Source organism: Meleagris gallopavo, chromosome 5 (assembly GCF_000146605.3).
Source record: "Meleagris gallopavo isolate NT-WF06-2002-E0010 breed Aviagen turkey brand Nicholas breeding stock chromosome 5, Turkey_5.1, whole genome shotgun sequence".
NCBI classification, from domain to species: domain Eukaryota; kingdom Metazoa; phylum Chordata; class Aves; order Galliformes; family Phasianidae; genus Meleagris; species Meleagris gallopavo.
This window is the reverse complement of record NC_015015.2, coordinates 57,607,351-57,614,547: the sequence shown is the minus strand read 5'-3', so window position 1 is coordinate 57,614,547 and position 7,197 is coordinate 57,607,351. Positions and strand designations below refer to the sequence as shown.

The window sequence follows — 7,197 nt, the reverse complement described above, 5'->3', positions numbered from 1 at the left end:
GGGATGGGATGGGATGGGATGGGATGGGATGGGGTTCCCCTCCTGCTCCTGCCCAGCAGCCTAGCTTCAGGCTGCTGTGTTCCATGCCCATGTTCACATGGCTTAAAACCTTTCTGAAAATCTTTGACCTTTTTTTCTTTGTTTGCATTAAGTATTGTAAAAGCCTTGCATGATTTATCTGTAGCACAGAGGCACTAAAGAGATAAAAAAATCTATAAATATCTGCCGGATGTAATACATTAAGAAAAAAATATATATATCCCCTTCTTCTTTCTTTTCCTGTCAGCTCATTGCAGTGCTGCCCAGCCTCATGCCTGCTCCCACTTCCTTGGCCTTCCTTTGGAGCTGCCCATGCCCAGCCAGCTGTTGGGCAGACTGCAGGCCCAGCCTGCTCCCAGGAGCTGCACCTTGCTCCCCCCAACCCCCATCTGGTTCCCATAAGGGCCCCATGCAAACCAATGGCTTTTCCCAGGGCGTCAGTGAGGCAGCGGTGTGAAGCCCTGAACTCACAGTGCTGATGGATGAGCACAGGCTGGGGGTGGGAAAGGTCGGTTTGAAAAGGATCTCAAAGCCCTACATGCCCAATTCCCCCAAGCAACTTTCATCCACGTACCGGTTGGATCAGCATGTTATCAGATCTGAGCATTCGGACTTTGGGGGTTTCTTTTTTCAGTTGGACACAGGAGCATCAAAATATTGTCCCAGAATCCAACAGACACAGAAAGGCTGATTTTGTCGTCTTGAAGCGACTCAGATATACAACAACCTGTCAGACACCAGGACCATCGGAAACCTTTGCTTTGGACTCCAGATAAAGGAAAAGCTTTGAATCAGAGCCAGCAGAACCTTCCCATCTGTCAGGGGGGATTTGAAGCCCCATGGCCCCGTAGCTCTAAAACACCCCACTCTCTCAGAACACCAGCAGTAGCACATCCCTCCCTCTCATAGACCAGAAAGCACACCCCCAAATCACTGCCCTGCACTCAGCCCGATGCTCACAGCTCTTGGTGCAGCACTGGGGTGGCTGCTGGGAATCCCCCATCTGGAGGGCTCCCACTGCCCCCCCAAGCCGAGAAAGCAGCAGCTTCAGCAAATAATTTGCTCTGGGTGTTTTGGTTTTTTTCATTCTTTTGGCTTTCAATCAGCAAATGGTCAGACCTAATGAGTGAGCTGTGGTTTGATTTCCTGCCTGGGAAAGGGGGTGTAAAATAAATGAGTATCTGGGTCAGAAATTTGACTCACAGCAGCGTCCAGGCTGGGAACTGCTCCTTTGTCCCTTGCCCGAGGACAGACAGAGGGGACCCGGGGGAATTCCTTGCTCTGAACAGATTTACACCAGAGCACAACCACAGAGCTGTTGTTTGCTCTCAGTCAGCGTGGGGAAGGAGGCAATAGCACCAGGTCTGGGGATGTGTTTGCTCTGAGATGAACACGACCCAGGCAGGAGATGATGTCCTTTGTTCATGTTCTGGCCGCAGAGGGTCCCATGTACAGCCTCAATCCATGGAGATCACATCTCAGGTGCTTTCCAGCCTCTGGACTCCAATGGCAAACAGCCACAGGGACCGGGCTGTGCCTGCTTTATCTCCTGAATGTTTTTCCCTTCCTACAAACAGGAGGAGCAGATGGGAACAAGCCTGAAACCAAAGGGAAGTGACACTGGGAGGGAGAGTGCGGAATAACCCTCAAAAGCGTCCGAGCGCTGGATCCTGGGAAAGAATGTGGGAGAAGGGGCAAGGCGAGAGCTCCGGGCACCCATCCCCACGGCAAGCTCCTCCTGCCCACAGCAGCTGGAGGATCCTATTGTGGTTTTCATATTGTTTTTATGCAGTTACAAAATGCTGCAGCATTCCCTGTCCTCCCCTCCCAGCCCGGCCCCGCTGTTTTCTCCCAAACCCAGAGCAATCCACGATATCCCCCGCACGTCTGCAACCCATGAACTCAGTGCAGCCAGGCCAATCCCAGCCCCTTAATGGCTCCACTAATTAATCCCAAGCTCAAAAATAGCCCTGCAGGATTTCCTGCCTCCCCTCCCGACAAAGCACAAGGTAGGAGGAAGGGGGGAAGCTCGTAAAGCAGGAATAAGGACAGATGCTTGGCGCAGTCCATTGCTCGACTCCACGGTGTTGCTGCCACTTCATTTTGAGCAATATCTGTCCTGCATTATGTCATGAGCAATCTCCATCCTTCCTGTCTCATGCTCAGAACAAGCTGGGCTTCATTAAGTTCATTACATTCCCGGGAAAACTGGCACTGAGTGACATGGTTAGTGGGCTTAGTGGCTGATGGGTTGATGGCTGGACTAGATAATCTTAGCGGTCTTTCCCAACTTTGATGATTCTAAGATTCTATGACAAGCCCACCTGGGGGCATTGCAGGATTTTCATGCCTCTTTTTTCTCCAAAGGCAGATCCATCTGCAGTTGTATCAGAGACAGCAAGAGCTGGAAATAACCTTGCATTTTGTGCAGACCCAGTAAAGACCCCACTGGAGCCAGGATTGACATGGAGCCAGGTAACATCCCTGCTCCATGTAATGGGTAAAAGAGTTCTCCAGGGGAAAATTTGGGAAATTCTTGCTGAAGAATGTGAATACACATAGGTATGGATGGATGAGTGGGTAGAAGGATGGAGGAATGGATGGATGGATGGATGGATGGATGGATGGATGGATGGATGGATGGAGGGATGGATGGATGGATGGATGGATGGATGGATGGATGGATGGATGGATGGATGGAGTGGGAGGGAGGGAGGGAGGGAGGGAGGGAGGGAGGGATGGAGGGATGCATGGTGGATGGATAAGATATGCAGCCACCATGAGCTCTGATACCCTTCCTCAGCCCTCACTGGTTGCTTCTATTGGTGTCTTGTCAGCACAGAGACACAGCAAATGATGGGGAGAACTTTGTTCCAGGCTGAGGACATGGGAGCATCATGAAGGAGACGACATCAGATTGCACGAGCTCAACCCACAAGAGGGCATGGAGAGTGGGGGGTTCTTGGCTGCCATTTCTCCAAGTAAACCCTGAAATCGGGCAAATGGGTGGAAATCAGCAAGCAGTAAAAATAAAAATAAAAAGTAAGAATAACAATGAAAAAAAAAGGCCCAATGGGCCTCCCCAAGCCCTGTGCCTAGGACTAACATTCACAGTGCAGCTGATCTCCCCACTGCTGGCTTGCTGCAAGCAGTTGGGAGAAACCAAAGGTGTTTTCTCCTCCCGACCTTCCCAGGTGCTCATATCTGCCAGCCAGGCTCCTTCTGGCCCTGCTTTCCCAGTGCAGTCCTGGTGCCCTGACCCAATCCATGCAGCCAGCTCTGGGCACAGACTTCAGCCACCATTCGTTTTCTTTCTATAACCTTGAAAATCAGAGACCAGAGGAACATTGGCTTCTGTTTAACAACCAGCTCTTATCATTGTTCGCACAGTGCAACCCAGGTGGAAGATAAAGCATTTCCACTGTGATGGACAAACAGAGGTGGAGCTTAACAAATGGCAGTGCTGTCCCCTGACCAAGAGGGGTGGAGAGGGGCAGAGCAATTGAGGGAAACTGGGGATGGGAAAACGTTGATCCTCAAATTTAATCAAGGTCATACAAACAGGACCGCCAGGAAACAGAGCAGTCCTTAACTTATCCACTGGTGTGATCATGGGTGAGACAGCACAGGCACTGGGCAATTCCATCGTGGCTCTATAACATCGCATTGGATGAAAGGGTAGAAGAGAAAAGCTCTTATTTACTCCCTAATCCATCCAGAGAAATTGGCTTATCAAATCCACACCGGCTCAGGGCTCCTTTAGGAACAGCAGTACGGCTGAGGCTGCATTCCCCATTTCTCAGCATGAGCTCAAACCCATGCTTGACCCCCCATGTGTCTGACCCAGAAGCCGTCCCCATCTCTGGGGCATTTCGAGTCTGAACTGGGATATTTGAGAACTGATGAATGGTGATGCTGTCAGGCGGAGAAAAGCTGCGGTCAGAAAGAGCAGAAGACCTGAAGGAAGCAGAGACATGCTCCCATCAGCAACATCCTCTGAAAGCAATGCCTGGGGCAGGGGGTGCTGCACACCTGTGCTCCCTGACACTTCCCTTTCCCCTGCTGTTAAACGAGACTTGGCTTCTTGGCTAAAAATCAAATCATTATTTCCAGCGAGGTAGACACGTTCCAGATGCACTTCTCCTTCCATAACTGCACTAATGTTATCATAAGCCCTGAAGAAATACCATTTCCCAAGTTCCAGGCAGCCATCTGGATCGCAGCAGAGCCTCGCGGAAGACTGCCAGGTTTCCCTTACAACTTCATAAAGTTCTAGCAGGTATTTAGTTTATCGCCATCCACCCACAGGCAACATTTGGGGGGATGGAGCAGCATCTCCTTCTCCTCTGGCAGACGGATCAAACTGAAGGCTCTGGGCCCTCTGTGAGATGCAGTGCCTGGAGTGTTTTACGGAACAGGCATTATTTCCACCGCTCAGGATGTATCTGTGGGTGGATCTAGCTTGATCTATGAGAGAGCAAAAAGAAGCAGAGAGGTCGGTCCCTAGGTACAGTGAGCCCTGAGCATGTTTCCAAAACAGAATGTAAACAATTTTATTACGGCGAGGATTTATTCGTTCTTACTGCGTTGTGTCATATGGCAAAATGAAAGGAGAGTGCTTTTTCTCTCCTCGTAAAGCAGGGTGTGTTCCAGACTCAGACGCTTACATCAAGCAAGTGCATGGCTCCCTTCCCATCTTTCTGACTGTCCTATGCTCACCAGTTTGCAGATTTCCCTGCCTTGTAATCTCCTTGTTCCAGCGCTGGCAGATGTGGAGCAGCCAGAGGATATCACTTTGCTGTTGTGTTTTTTTTTCCTCTGAAACAAAAAGCGTTACAGTGGAAAAGGCGGAGATGAACACATCTGTGACACAAGTGGAAATGTGCTGTTTCAACTTTCCCCTTGCTTTCCAGCAACGAAATCCTGGCTGCGGAGGTTCCATGGAGATTTATCTGCTGGCTGCTGTGAATCCTCACTGCCCCAAATCACTTGACCTTTGGAAAGCCACTGGGTGGGACTTGGAGAGATGTCTCCAAGAGAAGTGAGGGCTCATCGGTGGCCACGTGCCTTCCACCATATATGATTTTGCCAGCAGGGCTTAAGGGCCTTTCTCCAAAATACTGAAAAGGACTAGGCTTTTCAAGGAGCTAAAGTTCAGTTTAAACCCCTCTGCCTCCATCAGGGCAGGTTTAATTACACACTGTTTGTAAACCCAAAGAGGGTCTGTTCCCCCCTCTATCTGCAGCCTGGCAAATTCACCTTTCTTTGCTTTTTCCAACCACGGACGGTTTTCAGCCATGGAGGTTTTTCCATTCAGAACATTCCCCTGCTCTCCTTCAGGCCCACGCTGCAATGAAATCCACATGCAGAAATGTTTCTGTCCTCGAGCCAAACTGCAGTCCATACACGTGGCTGTAAATACAACAGGTCTGGTCTCCGGGACTAATAAAAGCAGCCCTGCTGGAGAACAGCAGTTTTAAACAAACCTAAGGATTTTTTCCCCATTCAGCAACATTATGCTGGGAGCACTGGAGGTCAGAAACTGAGACACACGTATGAAAGATAGTGCTGTACAACTATTAAATACCAGAGGCCGGATGAAACTCCAGGGTCAGGATGTCCCTATTCTGCTGATCGCCGGAAACTGGGAGGATGTGCCTGGATAAGGCTTGACCAAAACCTGCCCCATTCTGGTGCAAGGCTCAGCCATCTGCTCCCAGACTCACTGGGGAGAGCTGGGCTGACCCCACGTGGCCATTCTCACATCACTGTTGCAGTGCACTTTTTATAAGCCTCGACTTTGGTAAAACACATCTACCTCATGATTTTAAAATAGTTCCATTGCAGAAAAGGCATCACGGAGGAGTGAAGCTAAATCCCGCTCTGTCATTTTTTACTCAGCAGAAATACACCCAAGCTCAGAGTTACCCTGCTTCATCAGCAAAGCACTGCTCCCCAATTTCTTTTAAGAAAGCATGATATTGTGTTGGCTATGAAGAAAAAATGACTTCTCTGAAGGAGCAGTGGTGGGGTCACTGTCCCGGGGGTTGTCCACAGCTGTGAGGATGTGGCACTGAGGGACGTGGGCAGTGGGCATGGTGGGGTGGGTTAGGGCTGACCTCGGAGGTCTTGGAGAGCACCCACAGCTCTCTGGGCAGCCCATGATTGGGCTTAAGGATCTTAAAGCTCTTCCAACCTTACTGACCCTACAGAGCAGGGTATGCTGTTCATGTTTTCATAACATCCTAGAACGTCCTGGGTTGCAAAGGCCCACAGTGCTGACCTGGTTCCAACCCCCTGCTGTGTGCAGGTCGCCAACCAGCAGCCCAGGCTGCCCAGAGCCACATCCAGCCTGGCCTTGAATGCCTGCAGGGATGGGGCATCCACAGCCTCCTTGGGCAACCTGTTCCAGTGCCTCACCACCCTCTGTGAGAAAAACGTTTTATCACGATGGGACCCCTGCAGTCCCTCAGTTCTCCTTGGAACGCAGTGCTTCTCCCCTACAACAAGGGTCGGCGGTCGCTGCGGTGCTCACACAGCCCTGTGGGTTCGCATCGCCCCGGGCTGTGCGTCAGATGGTTTCCATGGCAGCGCAGCGATTGGCGCTGAGGGCACAGACGGGAAATGGCGGTGACGGCCCAGAATCGCGCTGCGCGCTCATCCCGCTGCGCAGGCCACTACGCACGTCTCGACCTCGGCTACTTATAAAGCAGAGCCCTCAGTTATCTTTAACTTTTTATTTTTCAATTGTAAGCAAAAAACAACCCGCGCGTTCCCCGTCCACCCCATCACATACATTACCTCACACCAAATCCCAGTCACGACACACCCCCGCAGCTCCTCCCCGCCTCAATCCCGCCTCAATCCCGCCTCCTCCCTCCTTCCCGCCCACACGGGCCCCTTCCGGCAGGGAGCACCGAGCGGCGCGAGAAGCGACCGCCCCCCTCCGCGCCCACAGCGCCGCCGCCATTTTGCGCCCCTCAGAGGGGTGTGATCTCAGCCAAAGGGCGGGAGGCGTGGCCTCACCGCTCTCTACCAATCCGAGGGTGTAAAGTTAGAGAGGGGCGGCCGGCGCGGCCGACGATTGGCTGAGTCGTGGCGTGCGTGCGCGTTAGGCTCCGCCTTCTGCCACGTCCGTGCGGCGCCTGCGTGGGAGCC

At 51.7% G+C, this 7,197-nt stretch overlaps 1 long non-coding RNA gene across 1 annotated transcript; it reads right to left on the bottom strand.

Annotated features, from left to right (window-relative positions):
- Positions 1-4,577: 4,577 nt before the first annotated feature.
- Positions 4,578-7,191, bottom strand: LOC109367960. The gene is made up of 3 exons (XR_002115581.2): positions 6,460-7,191; positions 5,299-5,451; positions 4,578-4,857 (listed from the first exon to the last, which is right to left on the bottom strand). It is a non-coding gene; the product is annotated as an uncharacterized LOC109367960 (long non-coding RNA).
- Positions 7,192-7,197: the final 6 nt, after the last annotated feature.